Source organism: Adiantum capillus-veneris, chromosome 28, assembly GCF_014529385.1.
Source record: "Adiantum capillus-veneris isolate H3 chromosome 28, ASM1452938v2, whole genome shotgun sequence".
Classification (NCBI taxonomy): Eukaryota; Viridiplantae; Streptophyta; class Polypodiopsida; order Polypodiales; family Pteridaceae; genus Adiantum; species Adiantum capillus-veneris.
This window is the reverse complement of record NC_140958.1, coordinates 135,186,687-135,209,307: the sequence shown is the minus strand read 5'-3', so window position 1 is coordinate 135,209,307 and position 22,621 is coordinate 135,186,687. Positions and strand designations below refer to the sequence as shown.

General features: G+C 42.3%; 1 pseudogene; it reads right to left on the bottom strand.

The window, feature by feature from the left end:
- The window catches only part of LOC147421347 (uncharacterized), a 217,450-nt pseudogene extending 211,385 nt beyond the window's left edge, over positions 1-6,065 (bottom strand).
- Positions 6,066-22,621: the final 16,556 nt, after the last annotated feature.

The following is a 22,621-nucleotide window of genomic DNA, read 5'->3' as shown; positions in this document are numbered from 1 at the left end:
TGTGGCCGCCCTTGAGAAGACAAGTCTGCCTAGAAATTGGCCACCAGCCACCGGCCATTGACTTTTGCCCATCAACCACCGGCCATTGACCACTGGCCAATTGATCGACTGTTTTGACACCACTTTTCGGCCGCCATCCAGCCATAATATTCCGACAAAAAGGGGATATTTCGGTGAACCCAATCTCCAGCAAAGCTCGAGACTGGGCGTAAATTTTTTATTTTTCAGTGAATAATTTTTTTATACGCACGATGGATTCTTCTCATAATGAGGGCCCTATAAATGTGCATTTTAAAGACTAAAAATTACAAGGGGTAGATCAGGCTCCATACTTAACGAGTGGTCCACAATGACTAAGACTATATCAAGTGGCTCAATGTATTAAAACAAAGTATGACAGGTCAGGGGTTCCATATGCTCATGTCTCACTCTTGAAACAAGTTTTGAGAGCTAAACAAACTGCGGATTTTCACACCCAGTATGAGGGATTTGGATTGACTTTGGAAGGAACAGTCTTGACTTGGTTCCAACCACTAAACGAAGATGATTTTTTGAACATAACATAGCTCTTGCAAGAATTCACAAAGGAGTTCTCGAAAAGGGGAATCAAGCACAACACGGTCTCACAAATCTACACTTTCAAAGAAAGAAAGAACAAGAGAGTGAAGGAAGCTTTGCTTCGCTTCAAACAATACATAGAGAGATGTCCTGCACGAGAGTTACCACAAAATGAGAGATTATCAGTTCTTTTCATTGAGAGATTGAGGAACGAGACTCTAAAAAAGGACCTACATTTGAAAGCATGCACAATGTTTGAGCAAGTCACTAGAGAAGTTCTATATCTAGTTGACAATTGCAAGGCTTACGAAGAGGTGACAGAAGATAAAGATAATGCAACTAGTAGTGCCTCATCTCCAAAGAACAAATTTACAACCAAGCTACATGGTCAAACTCCTACAGAACGAAGCATTGATCAAGTGGTCGAGGAGGTGATTAGAAGGATAAACCAAGGCTACATTCAGAACCTGAATGTATGATAGCCTCAATTGAGGAGATGTGAGACTTATAGAGGGGATTATCCCGCCCATGCTGTAATGCTTAGCCAAAGCCACAACGTATGCTAGGGCAAAAACCGCCTCTTTTGAATGATGGTAGAGTGGTATTTAACTACACTCAGCCAACCGATGTGCCACAATCCACGAGAAATTAATATTCCATGGGTAGGAACACGCTGATGTTCATAGAAATCAAGAATATGGTTCAAACCATTCTTACCAGGCAAGAATAACCATCAATTGCACCACCAGCTATGCAACAAGTAGGACCATGCTATAAGTGTGCAGGTGATCATTGGCCAATAGATTGTCCTCATCGGATAAAGAACGTGGATATATTTCAATATTGTCTAGGATGTGCTGTTTCACACCTGGTTCATGATTGTCCAAAACACCCAAACAACAAGGGGAAAGCAACGACAAATGTTATAGGAGTGATGCCTTCTTCAAGAGGATTTGAGGTTATATCAATGATTCCTTTAAAGGTGATGACTCAAGCTCATGCTCAAGAAGCTACCAAAAACAAATCAGAGGACGAACCTGTTTTATATCGGTGAGAACTCAAGGGATTTACAGTTTTTTTTTTGTATGGTACCACGTGAGTGTACAATAGGGGGGTTTTTGGATTTTGTACATAAGCATATACAATAGGGGTAGCCCCTCATTATTTCATACTCATACCGTACACATAAGGGAGGGGGAGGAAGGAGGGTGGTTATATTGGGGCTATATTCAACTACCCGAGCCACCTTAAAAACATCACTAAGCCTCTGTGTGTGTGTGTGTGTGTGTGTGTGTGTGTGTGTGTGTGCATCGATGAATACTTTCATGGCGTGGTGAAAGTAAGGACAAACTTGAAATTTTCTCATTTTTTTGGTCAAAATTAGAAGCTTTTGTCGGTAATTACACTAAAACTTATGCAAATTTCCTCGTTTTCTTAAAGCCAAGCTTAAGCCCCTCTAATTTGTCAAAATTCCCAAAATACCCTTTGAATTTTTAAAATTCCCAAAGTACCCATGTATCTATTTTGGTTGGATTGATCAAGCTTTTCTAATTTTTATTTCTTTTTGACAATTGAGATGCATTTTTGAGTGGTTAACATGTAAGTTGTCACATATTACCTCACAAAACAGGTGACTATGTCCACAAAGATAACATATACGTGTAGTCATCAACAAAATGTCAATCATTGAAGAACAAGAATACATCCTAATTCCTCTCTATCCTGCCACACATTGGCTAGAGAGAGAGAACATATAAGTGTAGTCATCAACAAAATGTCAATCATTGAAGAACAAGAATACATCCTAATTCCTCTCTGTCCCGCCACACATTGGCGAGAGAGAGAGAGAGAGAGAGAGAGAGAGAGAGAGAGAGAGAGAGAGAGAGAGAGAAAGAAGAAGAAGAAGAAGACGAAGAGAGTTTAACATCGTAGGAAACTATCCCAAGATACCTTAAAGATCTAGCCGACAAGGAGAGTTGAACTCAAGACCTGTTGAGAGAGAGAGAGAGAGGGGGGGGATGGAGAATGTTAAAGCTGGTATTTATTATGCTAGTTCAAATGTAGAAATGACACATCGTGAGAACATAGATTTTCACTCTATATTTGTTTCACAACCTTTCATGGCAACATGATGGTGTTCAAGCATTATTGTCTACCTGCACTATTTGAACATAGGGGATGCACAAGATCGATCTTTTCTATCACTGTCGTTTGAATATGGGGCCAGCACAAGATTATCCAAACATCTCTTAAGCGCAAAATGTGAACATAGAGAAGGTTGAAGTCACCTCTAGCCCTCTTCTTTTGTTGCATCATGTGAATCCAGTCTACGTCTAGAAATCTTCATGCAAATTTGACTCGGCAACAAAATTTTTTTCCAAACTTTTGAGCATTTCCAAATGTTGGTCCTTCATTGAAGACGATGAAGAGGCTTTGTACGACATAAGAAGAGAACGGAGTTCTTCTCAATGTTTTTCATACAATGCATAACATCACGAGCTTCTGCTCGAGAGGCACTGCATACCTAGCTAGGTATGCGGCGCCTCCCTCACAAAAGCTCACGATGTTGAGGTAAGTCACAATGTTGGGAATATTGTGAGAATTTGTCCAAAACTTCTTGTGCGAATAGGTACTACCTATTTAGAAAAATCACAAAAAGAGGGTATCTTTAGGAGATCCTAAGCTCAAAGGCAAATTAAGAAAAACGATTATTGACTCTCTCTCTCTCTCCCTGTGAGTGTGTCCATGGGCATGTGCGTGCATGTGCATGCAACTGTCGGATAGCAAATGACATTGGTCGATAGCTGACGGCATCTGGCGGCTTCACGTGGAGTTGATTACCACAGGGTATTCATATCGGGTGTTTTGTATGTATAGCAACAGTGAACTCGACGAGCAGGACCGTGCTAAGATAATCAATTGAAGGAGGTTCGAGTCTTGTACACCGCACTTTAATAAACCAATGTGTGGGATATATTGACAAATCCTAAGATTGGTAGCAGGAGGGGGAAAACAATCATTTTAGCATAGTCCCTCTTTGTAGGTAGGTTTTTTTGTCTCAAAGCGGCCGTGAGGCACCACTAGAGAGAGTGCAACTTCACACACAACCTGGACAAGCACTTGCACAGAGACATGCTCGCAAACAACTGCAATATGTTAGAGAGAGAGAGAGAGAGAGAGAGAGAGAGAGTGGGCATGAGTGGGCATCAGCGACAGACATAGCCAAGGTTGGAAGGTTTTCGTCCTCGCTCTCTCCCCCCGCGAGTTGCAAACGAGCTTCCAAACTCCATAGCCAGTCTTGCAAGGCATCTCTTCCCTCCCTTAGAGCCTTTGATCGAACAAGGTACCGTGCTTTACCTCCTTTTATCATTTTTCCACCTCAGGGCGTGCTGCTTTAACATGATCTGATCAGCAAGCTTTGCCAGCTATTAGGAAGCGGTCTCACTATGGTACTATCTGCCCATGCTCCTCTCGCAACAGAAGGGCGAGCTTGGTCCTCCCAGCTTTGAGCCTCCTCCGTTTACTGTACACACAAGTGCCCATGTGTGTCCTGAGTCCTCTCGTGACCTTAGCCCTCATGGTGCCCCATGCCTCTCTCGACCAACACGACTGATTGAGCTGATTATTAGTTTAAAAGAACTAGTAGTAGGAGATACCATCTGCTAGAAAAGAAAAAACAAAGGGGAATTCTCGAGGATGCTTGCGGCACAATTCTTGCTCTCTCTCTCTCTCTCCCTCCACAGAGTGTTGCCATGTGGATGTGCCCATTCCGTTTCTCTCTCTCTCTCTCTCTCTCTCTCTCTCTCTCTCTCTCTCTCTCTCTCTCTCTCTCTCTCTCTCTCTCTCTCTCTCTCTCTCTCTCTCTCACACACACACACACACACACACACACACACACACACACCTCACATGCCAAGTGCCTCAATGTGCACCTACTTACCTCATAGCGTGTGTGCATGCGCACGCGCGTGTGTGTATGTGTGTGTACATATTTTCTCACAACAGCGATACCTCTCTCTCTCTCTCTCTCTCTCTCTCTCTCTCTCTCAATCGCATAAGGATGGGTCTAAATTGCTCTCTATGTCTCTTGTTGTGTTTTTGTCTTAAAGATGGGTTTGTTTTGGGTTGTGCAGGCTATAGAGGAGGAGGGAAGGGTAGAGGGCTGCGAGTAATGGGGCACAGGACCTCTCAGGCGGTAAGGGAAGGATGTTATGACATTGGGTTTGGGTTCTTTTGTAGAGGGGGATGCCAAGGACAAGGCATTGGGAGGAGGTCGACGGTGGTAGGTTGCTAGGAGGAGGTCAACGATGGTAGGTTGACTAGTGGTGGGGCCAAGAAGATCGCATGGGGGCTTAAGGTGGGCAAAAAGTGGGGGAATCTTTAGGGTATCCATGTATTATATTTAAAGAGTTGCCAGTAGTGTCTTCATTTTCATATCCATTAAATTGTATCTCAGAAAAATAAAAATCATTTCAAAACATCTCAATTGCACAAGTGACGCTGGTAAAAAAGCAGCCAGCAATTTGAATCGTCGTAGAAAAAATCTCGACCAGAGCTTTGATGCAGCTTTGCCATAGACAAGTTTGCTCTCTCTCTCTCTCTCTCTCTCTCTTTTTCTCTCTCTATGTGTGTGTGTGTTGCAGATTGTGTTGTTGTCCCTCTCCCGCTGCCTCCTCAATCCGCCTTCAAGACTTGCATGGTCAATTGATGATGTGGACATGTATGGTCATGCTTGTGGTGGCTGTTGCAATCTAGGGATGGGCCAAGATGCATGACTGCTATTTGGGCCACATAAAAATGCCAGACTAAGCTCATTAGGATCAGGATGGGCCGACACTCGAAATGGATGAGGATGGTCGCATGATGCATGAAGGTGAATGTTGTTTGATCATGTGTGGCAGATGTTGCAAACCGAAGGGAAGGCCATATGGCACTACCGTGGCGGTTCAATAGGAGTTGTTCGGTAGGATCTCCCTAATGCCACACTAAGCTCATTAGGATCAGGACGGGCCGGCACTCGAAACGGATGAGGATGGTGGCATGATGCATGAAGGTGAGTGATGTTTGATCATGTGCGGCATATGCTGCAAACCGAAGGGAAGGCCACATGGCACTATCGTGGTGGTACTAGGAGTTGTTCGGTAGGGTCTCCCTGTTGGTGATGGTTGAGTATGCTGCAGATGCGCTTGCCACCCCTTCTCTGAAATTTGAATCTCTAAACAATTAATGGTTTTAATTTTTTGAAGCCATTAGGAATACCTATTAATTAGGTGGTACCAGCTGCAAGATAATCGAAAAATCTCCAAAATCTTTGAAAATGCTCTCCCAGGTGAGTATGAGGTCCTTGGAGATGCCCTAGTGGTGTAAAACAAAAGAGAATGAAAGCAAAGGTGGAGACTGACGGCAGGTGTCAGGGAGGAGAATACGTTGGTACATCTGAAGATGGCCGACCTATGGAAATGCAAGAAGCCCAGGCATGGAAGTTTGCAGGCAAATGACGGGGGCATTGAACAGGTATTTGATGCCGTCAGGAGACAGGTATACCTAGATGGAGCACTCTCTAGTCAAAAGTGCAAGTGTTTCTTCCTATTACAAGTGACATGATCAAATGCTTATATCACAAGGTTGGAAACGAGGCAAGGGATGCTGGATAGAGGTGCTATGATTTTTGTGATATGGGATTATGGGCGGGATGTCTACACGACACTTTACTGCCTGGATGTGTATGCCAGATGTGGCACATTACAGGTTGGGCCATGATTTTGGGCCTCTAATCATCGGGATGTTTACGAGTACTTGAAGTCTAGCCTCAGTGTACCCTACAGGCTTTTGCGGCTTGCCATTCGGGATGTTTCGAAAACAGATTTGCCAAGTTAAAATTGGAGCCATCGACACCACTTGTGTGTGTTCAAGATGCGGCATCGAGGGCTGCCATCTCAATATTTTTCATGAGTGCGAACCAAATATTTTGCCAATCATCAAGTACGTACTGCATCAAATTATGATTTACTATATGCGGAGCTTCACACGGCTGCCGCTTGCTTTGCTCGCGACAATGCTACCCAATTGGAGGCTTTAAAATTTGAAAAAAAAGGACTTTAAAAAAAAACATGCAACAGAAAAAACGAGCAGCGCAGGAGGAAAGTTGCCAAGTTGCTTGGAGATGGTGGCGCCATCTGGATAGGGACGATAAGCAGCATGCTGGGAGTTTGCGCTAGATGGGTGGACTGCATGGGAGAGAGCACGCGAGTTGCCAGGTGCATGGGGACACCTGTGGATAGGCCTTGAAGAGGAGAGAAGGCCGAGCAGAGCAGGGGTCGGTTACAGGACTGGCATTGAGGAGAAGCTGGGCATGTAGGGGCTGTCCATAGCAGGGTTGCAGACCCAAAGGAGGGTCATATGGAATAGTTAATCCCAGGAGGAGGGGAGGGGAGTACGTTGGATGTAGGGCATTTGAATTGGAGAGAAGAAGAGCTGCCAGGGGGGGCGTTTGAAGGAGAGAAAGGCCATGGGCAGGAGCTACCTACTGAGCAAGGTCACAAGCTACATGAAGAGGGGAGGGGGCCGTCAGGGTCTGGACAAGCATAGTGCGAAGCCAGACAGTAGGGGGAGCTTGACAAGAGCGACTCCATTGCCTAGGATGGGGAAGGAGATCCGCCAGGACTGCAGGAGAGAGTTGAGGGCTGCAGAAGTGTCGAGGGGTGTTGAAAGCCACCAGGGGCCACTTGCATAATGGTGATGTGATCCCATCAGGTGCAAAGGGCAAGAGAATGCAGCGCTGCTGCATTGCATGAAGTGAGGTGGGCCAAGGCTTTGGAGGTCGCCAACTAGGGCTGCAATTGAAAAGGGCTGAGAGACTGCGGATTGGTAGGTGCCGTCATGGCTTTGTGGCGGGCCAGATAACGCTGCAGGTGGCTGCCAGTGAAGGCAAGAAGAGGAATTTAGAGGAGGAGGAGTCCATTGTAGATTGTCTTTGGACTACGCCACATAAAGGCGAGGTCGAGCTAAGCTTGAGGGTCACAAGCAACGCAACGGCGGGCTGCAAGCCCCCAAGGCATCAGAATACAAAGGGGGTAGTGGTGACAAGCCGAGGGATAGGTTCTGCAGTTAAAGCCGCCGATAGAGCTTCTTTGAGAAAGTTTTGAAGGAGATCGCCAGTGCAAAGAGGATCAATTAGCTGCACGAAGCATCTTGCTATGAAGCCGGCAACTATCGAACTCGCCATCATTGTGTTTGATTGTGTTTATGTGATACATAGTTGGATTGTGTTTTTTGTCGAGTTTACCATCAATTTCATCTGCGTCTCATCTTTTGCCGTATACCCGTGACAGCGGTGGCTCCGGGGCAGTGTATGTGTGTGCAAAGAGGGAGGTGGAGAGATTGTGTGGGCAACTTGTATGAGTGGTCGAGGCGTGTGTCACCTCCCTGTGTGAGTGCGTTTACTGATTGGGGAGTTGTATGCATCGATTGATGTTGGGATATGATGGTGTTTTTGATGGGCTTGTGGTGCTGAGGTGTTTATGTGTGAGTGTGTGTGATCGATGATGCTCAAAGGAGAGCCTGGGGGTAGAGTTTTACAAAAAAGTGTGTGTGCATATGAGTTTCTGTGTGGTAGGGGTGCCGGATATTTCCTGGGCTATAGAGAGGCAGTGTAGAGTGTGCTGGGTTTGTTCCTACTTCCCCCTTTCCAACATCACCATGGAGCATAGGGCGAGTAGTGAGAGGCTAGGCGCGACAGGCTTAGAGAGCCAAGCAGGGATGGTGCATGACGAACGTCTTTTTTTTTATAACAAACAAAAGGCATTCACAGTCTAGGCACTTCAATGCACTGGTTAGCCAATATGATTTGTTTATGAGAATTCCAGAGTTCGATTCGCATTCTAGTTTTGCTTGGAAGGTGTGCTGCAAAGGTGAGGCAAAGAACTATTATATAACTCCTTTTAGGAAAGGGAACATAGGTCAGGTATAATATAATGGTTAAGATGATCATATGAGCATATTTAGCTCTCCTTAGGTTAAAAAGATTGTTCATGGTATTCATTGAATAAACGGTCCAAAGATCCTATTTGAATTCTAATTATGTGAATGCTTGATGAGATAGTTACATATCTGGACTGATTGTGACCCCTTTATGTGAGATGCACCACTTGCCTGGCCATTCTTACTCATTACAATTGAAGTATTGATTATTAGTGGGGACGTAGGAAACTTGTTTTTCTTGCTACGATTGAAGTATTGCTTTATATGGATTGCACGGAATGGTAAGACAATTGTATTGCTATAATCTAATTAGATGGTAACAAAGGAATCAAAAGCAAGACGTTTTCAAAATAGTTTTGGCCTTCTTTTCAACTTTGAGTAAAATGAGGACAAAAAAGTGGCAGGCTTGATTTCATGGCAAAAAAAGAAGAATGGTGGAAGCAGGCGGCCTCAACCTTAGGGTAGTCCGAGTGCGCCTCTGAGATCTCTCTCGACCTCATGTGAAAATAGACAAAAAATGAGTAAAAGAGGATAATAAGAAAATAATAGAAGTTATCGCTAAAATATCGTTGCACCCAATATTGTAAGCCAGCATACAATCAAGATCGACAGTGAAAACACCAAACAAACGATGGAGCAACTCTTGACAATTTAAGATATCGGAGCTTCTCATGGCTAGGTGAGGAAAGCTATGAGGTAGCCAATGCACAAAGTCCATGTGGTCAAGGTAGCCCATGCAAATGAGCTTGCCAAAGGCAGGACCTATGATCCACATGGCTGCAAATGCTTGCATCCATGGGATCACAGGTCCTTCCCCATCCCTCCCCTACATTGCGTGGAGTAGGACTATAGTCAATGTGGCCTTCCCCCGCCTTGCATGGCGTATATACAGTATTGTAGCAAGTGAGCACTTTTTTATTTTCCGACAAGCATGGTGCCCATGTCGTTACAACCATACATATACAAAAATAGTCCTATAGTCCAGCCTTTTATTAAAAATTTTGTAGGTCATTTTTCATAAGTTGTTAGGCCCTTTAAAACTAGGTATAGTCCAAAGTCATGAGGTAATTTGCAAATGTCTTTTAGGTTTTAGTTGTGCCTCTTTTTATGATAAAAAGCGTTAAAGTTTTTAAGACTGTTAATTTTCTTTCCATGTAGTTACAAATTCTATAGTCTCAATTTTCCACATGGTCATATGGCTTGATTGGGTGTGTTACCTTGAGCTATAGTTTCTTGCCAAGACACGTCTAGCATACCTTGGGTCTATGTGTCACACATACACAACGTCTTTATTTTGTATATAATTACAAATATAGTCTCAATTTGTCACATGGTCATATGGCTTGACCAAGTGTGCCGTCTTGAGCTATCGTTTTTATCTTCAGTTCTTCTAGCTATCCATATGGCTTGACCGGGTCTCTTGAGCTATCCATTCTTACCAAATGTGTAGTTGTTCCTCTTTTTATGATAAAAAGCATTAAAATTTTTAAGACTGTTAGTTATTTTTCCATGTAATTACAAATTCTATAGTTTCAATTTCCCACATAGTCATATGGCTTCATTGGATGTGTTATCTTGAGCTATAGTTTCTTGCCAAGACATGTCTAGCATATCTTGGGTCTATGTGTCACACATACACAATGTCTTTATTTTGTATATAATTACGAATATAGTCTCAATTTGTCACATGGTTATATGGCTTGACCGGGCATGCCATCTTGAGCTATCGATTTTCACCTTCAGTTCTTTTAGCTATCCATATGGCTTGACCGGGTGTCTTGAGCTATCCATTCTTACTAAATGTGTAGTGGTGCCTCCTTTTACGATAAAAAGCATTAAATATTTAAGATTGTTAGTTTCTTTTCCATGTAGCTACAAATTCTATAGTCCCAATTTCCCACATGGTCATATGGCTTGATTGGGTGTGTTATCTTGAGCTATAGTTTCTTGCCAAGACACATTTAGTATACCTTGGGTCTATGTGTCACACATACACAATGTCTTTATTTTGTATATAATTACAAATATAGTCTCAATTTGTCACATGGTCATATGGCTTGACTGGGTGCGTCATCTTGAGCTATCGATTTTCGCCTTCAATTCTTCTAGCTTTCAAAGTGAAATATGGTATACCAATGTGTCACATTAGGTTAATGCAAGAGCTTTGATGTGATAGTTTGAAATAGAATGTGATAGTAAATGTAAGGTAACTAAGCTGATGGATCCCCTTTTATGTTTTCATTTTGTGTTTGTTTTGTACATGATCGCCTATCGATGTGGACATGGCTTTTTGGTAATCGTGTGATTAGACTATGTGATTGGAGGTTTCCTATGTACTATGATATGCAGGTCATACCACCACTTTGAAGTTAGATTACTTTGACTCTATTGAAAATGTGTTTGATTTAAATGTGTAAGATAATCCTTAAATCCCACGTGGGAGCCCAAGATGAGGTGGACAATTTTTTTGGAAAACGAAATTATGTGATGGAAATCCCATGTGGGAGCCCAAGAAAAGAGTGTACTAATTTTTTTTGAGAAAGAGGTCTCCGTACAAAGGAGGCTCTGGTAAAATTTATTTTATGTACATACTCAAAATTAAATTAAATACAGATGTGCATTCATATCACATATAATCAATTTTATTCAAAAAGATTAATCTTTTAATGGGTTGTTTTGTAATGTGTTTTGATTTGATGAGTGAAGTTTTTCATGGTTGTTTAAGAGTATCATATTATTTGTTTTTTAGAGAAAAATCCATTTCATATGTGTGCCTTAAATCCCATGTGGGAAGCCTACTAAGTAGGTGGCTAGTATCATATGTTTTGAGATTGAGATTTATATTAGTTTACAAGGCAAATGATATTCGTCTTTTGACAAATTACATTGAAACGATTGGTTTATTTTAATTTAGTATTCATTATATTCGATGCTTTTCATGGTTTGTTCTCTTAACATCTGTTGTAAATGAAAACACACTACAATGTACACTTCTGTTCATTTGTAGTTCAACATGTATTTTTGCAAAAGCATGTGCTTCTAAAATTGTTATGTTACTAGTATACATAAAATAGTGGGTCATTACATTCCAAACGAAATCCGTATGAGGGGGGATGGCTCATTGCGAGAACGTCCGTATCTTGTCCATATGTAGGGGGGTAGGTTAGCATGTAAGATATCTTACATAGGGGGGTTTCTCTAATTTTGATGCATGGAGGTGACATCCCCCATTACTAATAGTGAATCCCTCAGGGGTGAGAACTGGAAGAAAATCATGGAAAGTCAAATAGACAAAATGAAATCAAAGAGGCTGTAGGAGAAAACTACTTTGAAAACTGAACTAAACCAAATCAAAGAATGGCTTAAATGTGAGCAAGAAAGTAAGAAAGATGCAAAGGGAGCAAAAGAGTCCAAGACTGACTCAAGTGGTTCGATCTTGGTGAAGAAAGTGAACGACCACTTAGACGCAATATTGCGAGCAACAACCAAACTCTCGAGCAATGACTGTTGACCTATTTGCATCCACAAGATGAAACCAGGAGAATGGAGTATACAAGAGCCTTGTCAAAGCTCCTTAAGCCATACTGTAGCCTAAAGTTCCAAAAACTTATGGGAGGTAGCTCAGAAAAGAAAACACAGGAACACAATGGAAAACTAACATAGGTGAAGAAGACAAAATCAAGGATTTTGTTACCGATGTGAAAAAGATCACTTACTTGTGAATTACACTCAGAATCCAGATAATAAAATAAAGCTTGTGGAAACAAAAAAAGAGGAGCCACTTACTATTGGAATTGTCACAAACACAACAGATAAGGATAGATCTCTAGAGATGCAACCAATTCCAAAAGTAGAAGAACCATGGCTTATGGGAATTGATCAGAAACCAGAAAGATGGTAGTGCTACCTTACAGTCAACACCTATCTCTAAAATAAACATAGATCACAAATTTTTCCTAGGGGATATACGATCTCTATAGGGGATGCCGGGTCTATAGCATCTAAAGAGATTAAATCACATTGTCTACAGACTTCGTCTTGGTACCTTCTAAGTGGAAAGCCACACCAAAGGTGACGAATACCAAAAGCTTACATGAAGTGATATCATCCCTTATAAGATGTACCATTACTCTTACAGAGTTGCTGCTGAAAATTAGACCTCATTTATGGGGCCAAATGGGCAGACACCTAGAACAGATGGGGTTGAAAATCTCTTTATACGACCGACTCGCAGATGACTACATGGATGAAGCTTCACCTTAGAAACCACAGGCAAAGTCTATACCAATAAATAAGGTGGGTCATTACTAGGAAGGCGAGGAAGGAAACACTACCTTACCACTAGATTACAAAGGAGTGAAAAAAGTAGCCATACTTAAAAGGGGATGGAACAACCATAGCTACAAAAGAAATATGGGAGAAATGGGGAAGACCAGCTCTTAGGAAATCACGAATGAAATTGCAATTAGCTTACGGGTATGTGGAGAGACCCTTGGGAATGCTGGAACAAATAATAATATCCTCATGCAGGATAGAATATGAACATACCTTTGCAGTAGTAAACTTGGTAAAATGCAACAACTTTGAGCATATTTTGGAATGGCCATTCATGTGTCAACTCCAAATGGTTCAAAATTGGGGCTATGACCATCTCTATTTATGGCATAAGGTTGTCACAACCAAGGTTGACACCAAGGATCATAGTTACAGAAATGTAAACCAAACTTCAATAGAAGATCTTGCTCTCACTATGGACAATGAACAAAAGTGCCTGCTTGGCTGGTGAAGGATACTTATATATGGATGTTCAGAACATCAGAATGCGGGAGTCTTAGAAAGGAAGATTGCATCCTAGCGCACGCATTAAGGAGTCATTCTTAAAGAAGTTATTTGAACCCTTTGGCTAGGATCAAATATTGGCGACTCTTGATGTCTACATAAATGAATTGACCACAACACCACATTTGCGACAAAAATGTCTATGATATCATACCCTTTCTAATGGTATCCACTTTCCATGAAATCAAAAATATTTTTAAAACAACTAAAATTGAAAAAACAAGCTATTGCAAATGAATAATGGATAAAGCTTCTCTATGAGATCTTCCACATAATGATGAGGGCGAATACCATGATTCAAGGAGTGACAATTTGGGAAACAATACTGAAGACGAACTTTCAAGTGGCTATGATATAACTCCCATATTTACGATAAAGGTGTTGAAGGAAGCTAACAAAGTTTGTGAGTATGAAATTAGAAAAGGTGAGGCAGATAGCTACATCATGGAGCATGGTGCCAAAGTGCAAACAAAGAAAGCAGAGCAACCACAAGAATATGTCATCATTGACATACTTGAAGAGTCAACAAAGGCTTTTTCAAAGAAGCCAACTCTAAAGAAAGCGCAAATGAAAGAAGATGAAGGAGCAAAGTTTTCAAGTTCAACATCAAATTTTCAACAAACGCAAGATCAAGAGAAGAACAAGGATCAGGAAGAAGATCAATGGTCTCTTACGAAGATCAAATTCAGCATATATGGAGAAACATGACTTAAAATCACATTTTTAGCTGTGATAGATCCAAAAGCAACAAAGAATCTAAAGACTTATGGTAGGTGGACCATGATGGAAAAGCCACCAATCAAAGAGCTAGAAGAAATAGTGTAGACTGAAGTCGCGGAGCGGAGCGTGGGTCGACTCTCTCTCTCTCTCACACACACACAGTGAGCTTACACAGTACGCAGAGATCTGTTAGAAGGGTTATCTCCCAAATCCTTAGTATTCACAAAGAATATGTTAGTATATACAAAGAGTTAGAGGTAAGTGAGTTAGGCGGGCGGGCGGCCATATCCGCATAAGAGGCCACTTGGGCTTTAATCCCAACAACCTCCCACTTAAAGTCCAATGTGGCACTTTAAGTAACTGTAAATCTATGAACATAAATGTACAAAGATTTACATGGCTGCCATCTATCCAATGCCCAACAACTCACGACAATGCACAAAGCCCTCTCCTGGAAGTCCCTTTGTGAGTAGATCAGCAGGATTGTCCTTGGTGTGGATCTTCAGCAGTTGTATCTGCTTGTCTTCAAGTACTTCCCTAATGAAGTGATATTTCACATCAATATGCTTAGTCTTCGAATGGAACACTGGATTCTTTGCCAATTGTATAGCACTTTGACTATCACAATATAACTCTGGCATATCTGCATTGATTCCCAAGTCTGCAACCAATCTACCAAGCCAAATAGCTTCTTTGCATGCCTCATTTGCTGCAACATACTCAGCTTCTGTAGTAGACTGCGTAACACAATCTTGTAATCGAGATCGCCATGATATGGCACCTCCAGCCAATGTAAAGACATAGCCTGATGTTGATCTCCTCTTATCCAAGTCTCCTGCATAATCTGAGTCAGTGTATCCTCTGACACTCAAATCCTGACTACCATAGCATATGCGCATACTCTTTGTATGTTTTAAGTATCTCATGATACCTTTCACTGCCTCCCAATGTTTCTTGCCGGGATTTGACATATATCTGCTAACCACTCCCACTGCAAATGCAATATCCGGACGTGTAGCAATCATTGCATACATCAAACTACCCACTGCAGACGCATATGGAATCTTATCCATTTCAGCCTTTTCTTCCTCAGACACAGGACAATCTTGTTTGCTAAGTTTCACATATGGTGGCAATGGAACACTCAATGCCTTTCCCTTCTCCATATTGAAACGTTGCAAAACCTTGTCAATATACTCTGTTTGAGATAACCAAATCAACTTCTTTGATCTGTCTCTCTCAATGCGCATACCAAGTATATGACTTGCCTTACCCATGTCTTTCATGTCAAACGATTTTGCCATCTTTGACTTCAAAGCTGAAATTTCTTCCAAGTGTTTGCCAGCAATCAACATGTCATCCACATACAAAATAAGGATCAGCCAGCTGCCATCCTTAGCCTTCTTTGTATATAGACAGTGATCGAACTCACTACGTTTGTAGCCTTGAGAAAGCATAAACTGGTGGAACTTATGGTACCATGCCCTCGGTGATTGTTTTAAGCCATAAAGACTCTTTAACAACTGGCATACCAAATGTTCCATGCCTTTCTCAACAAACCCTTCTGGCTGCTGCATGTAAATTTCCACATCTAAATCACCATGCAAGAACGCTGTCTTGACATCCATTTGGTGCAACACCAAATCCAATATAGCAACCAATGCAAGAAAGCATCTCAATGTAGTCATCTTAACCACTGGAGAGAAGACTTCATCAAAGTCAATGCCTTGTTCTTGCTTAAAGCCCTTGGCAACAAGCCTTGCTTTGTACTTTGGCTGACTATCATGAGCGGTGATCTTATACCTGTAAACCCATTTACAAGGTAGAGCCTTTTTGCCCTGTGGTAATTTAACCAACTTCCATGTCTGGTTTTTATGCAGAGCTGTCATCTCTGACTGCATGGCCAACTGCCATTTTTTCGAGTCAACCACTTGTAATGCTTCCTTGTAACAAGATGGTTCTCCGCAATCTGTGAGCATGACATAATTTAGAGATGGCACATAACGATCAGGTGGTTTGGAGACACGATCAGAACGTCTCACCACAACTGATTCTGCCTCTCTAGCCACTATAGGCTGTTCTTGAGCCTGACCATGCTGTCTTGATGTGCTAGCACTAGGTCCATCTTCCCTGAAGACAACTCTTCTGATCTCCTCTGTCTTCTCTGGCTTAGCGTGAAACTTGGCTTCATTGAAATGCACATCATTGCTACGAATAAGCTTTCTGGACTCAGGATCCCAAAGCCGGTAACCCATCTCGCCCGATTCTCCGTAGCCAAGAAATATACACTTCTTGCTCTTTGGTTCTAACTTATTTCTGAACTCCTTAGGAATATGGCTATAAGCTTTACAACCAAAGACTCTGAGATGCTTATACGAAGGTGCCTTGCCTGTCCATAGCATCTCGGCCACTGCACTCTTATCCAGAACCCTACTAGGAGACCTGTTGATCAAATGGACTGCTGTAGCCACTGCTTCCGCCCAAAATCCATCAGGCAACTCAGCATTTGACAACATGCTTCTGACCTTCTCTTGTATGGTCCTATTCATACGTTCTGCAACCCCATTCTGTGAAGGATTATATGGTGCAGTAAGTTCCCGCTTAATCCCTTTTTCTTGACAAAAGTCTTGAAAAGCTTTGGAAACGTACTCTCCACCATTGTCAGTTCTCAAGCACTTCAGCTTCTGACCACTCTGATTCTCCACCAGCTGCAAGAATGTCTTAAAGACCTTGAGCACCTCATCCTTGTGCTTCAAGAAGTAAACCCATACTTTGCGAGAATAGTCATCTATGAATGTACAAAAGTACGCTGCTCCCCCTAGTGACAAACTAGGCATTGGTCCGCATAGGTCACTGTGTACAAGAGCTAACCGTTCGTCCCTACGATTCCTCTTTGATCTGTGCGGTTCCTGTGTTTGCTTACCATAAACACAATGCTCACAAAACTCGAAATCTTGAAATGAAAATCCAGGCAAATAACCATAATGAGAAAGTATTTCCATTCCTCTTTTTGACATATGTCCCAACCTACGATGCCACAGTGACACACTTGGCTGCTCAATCACATTAATTACATGGTTTTTAACCTCTGAAACATGTAAAGTGTACAGAGTTCCTGACTTGCTGCCATGTGCTACAGTCATCGAACCTTTGGAGATCTTCCAAGCGCTGTTCCCAAAAACTGTCACATAACCCGCATCATCCAACTTCCCTGTACTAATCAAGCTCTTTCGGATTGCTGGAACATGTCTGACATTCTTGAGCCATAAAGAAGAGCCATTCTGAAACTTCAACTGCACATCTCCCACTCCAAGTATGTCACAAACCTGCTCATTGCCAAGTCTGACATAATCTTTAGTAGCCACATATGATGTAAACCACTCTTTGTGCGGAGAAACATGTAAAGATGCCCCTGAGTCGATAATCCAATCACTCATAGCATGTCCATCCTCTGCAGTCAAGAAAACAGAATCAAGATTGCTTGTAAGGAAGATGTCACCAGCTGCTATACCAGAATCACTGTCTGAACCAGATCCTGTGACATTCACCTCTTCAATCTTCACTGAACTCTTCTTTTCATCTTGCTCAGAACTCTTTGTTTTGCCTTTTTCTTGTTTCCACTTCGTACAGTCTCGCTTCATGTGACCCTTCTTGCCACAATGGTAGCATTCTATGTCATCCTTTGACTTCGAATCATGAGACTTACTTCGGTTTTGTGCCTTCTTACCCTTCTTCTCTTTAAACTGTTGTCTCCCTCGAACGACCAAAGCACTATTGCCTTTGCCTTTGTCAATGTTCTTCCTGTTCACTTCCTCTGTGAGCAAGCTGCCTTCTACATTGGCACTTGTAAGACCTTCTGGCGCGACAGAATTACTTAACGCTGTACGAAAAGTATCCCAACTGTCTGGCAAAGTGATTAAGAGAAACATAGCCTTCACTGAATCTGGAAAGACTATCTCTTGTGCTGTTAACTGGCTGAAAATTGAGTGAAATTCATTCAGATGATTTGACATGGCTGTCCCTTCCTTCATCTTCAAATCCACCAATTTCTTGAGCCAGTAAATCTGAGAAGCAGCACTTTGTTTCTCGTACATATCACATAGCTTTTGCCATACGCCATACGCTGTAGTCTCTTCTGCTACGTTGAAGTAAACATTTTCTGCCAGTGTCAGCATGATTGTGGAACAAGCTAACTCGTCAAGCTCTTCCCACTCATCTTCAGCCATACCTTCTGGTCTCTCCCCTTTGAGCTTCAGTGGCTTCACTTGTTTTTTCTGCACCAAAACCTGCCAAATCTGCTTCTTCCAGAATGGAAAGTTTGTGCCATCCAGCTTCTTTATGTTGTAAAGAGTCTCACTGTGAGAAGATGCCATATCTGCCAAACTGTTTACTCCTGAGAAAAATCCGGCAGAGTTTCCCCTGTAAACTGGCCTCTGTACACAGTAAACAAGCTGTAATCAACAAGCTGAACACCTCTCCTCAGGAACTGTCAGTATTTTGAAAATTTTTGACAGAGTCTCCCCTGTAAACTGAGCTCTGGGAACCAAAAGATAGCTCAAGAAACAATCATAAATGGCTGACCAATGACAAATCTAAAAAATCCCTGTAATATGCTGTCCTGTAAGCATACACTGTCTCCTCTCTGGGCGATGACAGAACCTGTATCTGTCTCAAGACTGAACTCTGAACAATGCCTCAACGGCCTGACGCATAAGATGCAATCCAGTGTCTACACAAAGTCATACATCCTAAGGGATAAAAGTCGCCGAAGAGGATGCGTGTAGAGGGGAACTCCAGCAACCTAATCCACCTCACACTGGGTAACCCAGCCCCCAGTGCTTGGCTTCAAAAAACCTCATACACGACCCTCTCAGATGGCTCAGCAAACTGCCCAGAACTAGCATACATCCTATAATAGACCAATCACTGTCCTATGACCGCTGCGGCGGTCTGTCTGCTAGCGTGACTCACAACTAGCAGACCCACAATCACAGTACATCAATCTGCAATACATGCCAGTGGTGTCAAGCCGTCGTATGGCCACACCTCCCCTGGAACCTGGCAAGCACAAGAAGTAGCAATGCAGACTGCAATATATATATCTGATGATATATATGTGTACCTGGTCTATAGATGATGCTCTGAAGACGAATAAGTGATGTATGTCGATGTCGATATTGATGTCGACCACCTCCTGCTTGCCAATCTACACAAGACGGATTTCTTTGCGGCTGAAATCTATCTTCTGCTGTAGTGCTCAGAACGAAATTCTGAGGGCATAAACGGCTTCGAAAGGGGGGTAAAACTTCAGGTCACCTGCTGGAAACGCTCCCGGAACGCCGAGTGTGAATTTTCGAACTCCGGATCCAGAATCTGCCGGAAAAGTGCGCGCGCGCGCGATTGCGCAAATCCGCACTGAACCAAGGCTCTGATACCAATTGAAGTCGCGGAGCGGAGCGTGGGTCGACTCTCTCTCTCTCTCTCACACACACACAGTGAGCTTACACAGTACGCAGAGATCTGTTAGAAGGGTTATCTCCCAAATCCTTAGTATTCACAAAGAATATGTTAGTATATACAAAGAGTTAGAGGTAAGTGAGTTAGGCGGGCGGGCGGCCATATCCGCATAAGAGGCCACTTGGGCTTTAATCCCAACATAGACAAGTTCGAAAATTCCGATTCCTAGCTTTGACGTGGCAGAAGTCGTACTCAAGTTGAGTATTGGGGAGTTTAAGGATACATTCTACATAATCAACTCCCATCACATCAAAGAGAGTTTGATCCTGACAGAAAGCTGGAGGAGCATCTTCTTTCACCCATAAGAAAAAGATTCAACAACAACACCAAAAGCCCCAGAAAAACCTCAAGTAAATGCAAACAAGAAACAACCAACCATCACAGAGAAAGGTAAAGCTCTTGATCTCAGATTCTAGAGAGCCGGAATCATAGGAAGAAGCTATGCAACACGAATTCAAAGATGAATGGATGGAGAGCATGCAAGTTGTAAAGCCTAGGAGTGACTAGAGCTTGGAATCCACCTCCCAATCTCCCACTATATAGGCAATGCTCCTAGCCGTTTGCCCTAGCTGGATTCCCTTTCCACATTGCCTAGTCGGCCCTTGGCCCAGTCCATGATTCCCTGGCCTTGCCCTTGTCCTGACATTACTTCCCCCTTAAGGAAGATTTTTCGTCCTCGAAAACAAGTAGGAAACTTCTTCTTAAGACCACTAATGTTTTCCCAAGTGGCACCTTCCTCAGGTCGATCTTTCCACTTGATTAAAGCTTGTCGACGTACATGATGACGCGTACGTAAATCATGATAGTCGAGAATTCGTTCAGGTTCATGCGGTAAGGTAGGAGGTTCAATGAAATCAACCAAAATCTGTTGGCCAATGACATTGTCATCCCCATGTAATCGCTTACGTAAACGGCTTACATAAAACACTGGATGAATACGAGAATGTGTAGGTAGCGATAGTTTCTAGGCACAATCACCCACTCGCTTGAGTATTTTGAAAGGCCCACAATATCATGGAGATAATTTAGGTGTTGGCCCAGTTTTTAGACTTTCTGAATGCTCTGGCACACATAAAAATACTTCCTCCCCTTCCTCAAAGGTAACTTGCCAACGTTTCTCATCAGCATACTTCTTATACCGATCCTGCACTTGTTGGACGTTCTGACAAGCAAGTTTCAACATATCCATGTGATCTTGGAGAAAATCCTTAACTTGTTGGAGTTTTTTGATTGCCAACCCCACCGTAACAGATGACCTAGGTTGAAAACCATACATGAGATATCCAGTCGTGGAATGCTTTATCCTTCCCAGTCTGATTTTTTCTTGCTAACGTATGTGCATAGCATATCCTCTAGCACTTGATTAACTCGTTGAGTTTGACCATCCGTTTCTGGATGATCAGTTGTACTAAGGTTTAGTTGTGTACCAAATCGTTTAAACACAACCCTCCAAAAATGATTGTTAAACTTGGGATCATGATCACTGACAATGTTAATTGGTAAACCATACAACTTGTATAGGTTGTCCACAAATAACTTGGCTAATTCTGGAGTCTTAATCGTTGATTTGGTTGGAATAAACTTACATAGTTTAGTCAACTGGTCTACGACCACCCATACTGAGTCATGACCTCATACAGTGGTTGGTAAATCCACAATACAATCCATAGAGATACTTTCCCATTTACCATTGGGAATCTCCAAAGGATGTAAGAGTCCTCCTGCTTTCAGACGCTCTGCGTTGTTAACCTGACATTTTTGGCAATGCAAGGCATAATCTTGAACAAATCCATGTAAACCTGGCCAGTAAAACTGTCATCGTACGAGAGCATAAGTCTTTCTAATACCCGAGTGTCCTGCACTTGGACTATCATACATTCATAAAGAATTTGGCACCGAATGTCTGTGTCTATCGGTACACAAACTCTCCCCTTGTGGAGTAGGCACCCATTGTTGATGGTAAAATTCTTCCATCGTTGTAGTTCATTACTCGACAAAGGAGAACTCTGTGTGGAGGTTTATGCTACACTACCATCATTGGAGTGAGAAGGATCCCTCATTTGTACATGGCTCCACACTTTGGAATATGCGTCATCCTGCTCATATTTTCCCTTTAGAGAATCCAAAAATTCACTACAAAGTTCCATGAACAAGAGAGAATTGATCTCTGGCATATGACTAAGAGTGTCAGCCACCACATTGTATCGTCCTTTACGATACCGGATCTTGGCATCATATTCCTGCAGAATCTCAGCCCACCTGGCTTTCCCCTTCAAATTGGTTTTTTGTATAAACCATTTAATGCTTTCATGCTCAAACACAATCTCAAATTGAGCACCATACAAATAATGTCTCCATGTTTTCAAGGCAGACATTATTGCATAGAGTTTGCATTCATAAGCAGATTAGTTCTGTTGTGCTGCATCAAGCTTCTTGCTTTCAAATGCAATTGGCTGCCCGTCTTGTAGCAGGAATGCTCCAATAGCATGGTCACTGGCATTCATTTCCAAAACGAATGGTTTTAGAGGATCTACAATAGCTAGTATTGGAGTTGTAGCTAATGCATCCTTGAGCGTATCAAAACTATGCTGTTGAGCGGGTCCCCACTGAAAAGCTTTGCCTTTGCCTTTCAATTGGTATGTCATGGGAACAACAATATTAGCATAGTTTTTAACGAGCCATCGATAAAAACCTGCAAATCCTTTAAAAAATTGTAACTGTTCCAAATTTTTAGGAGAAGGCCACTGCCAAATTGTATCCACTTTGGATTGATCCATATGTAGCCCGGTAGCTGAAATAACATGCCCAAGATAGTGAATTTATTCCTTTAGAAAATCACACTTAGATTCCTTGGCATATAATTGATTTGTTCGTAACAATTCGAACACCTGCCTTAGATGTTGTAAGTGTTCTTCTTCAGAAGCACTGTATACTAGAATTTCATCGAGAAAAACGATGACAAATTTACCCAAGTACAGATTCAAGACACTATCCATAAGTGTCATGA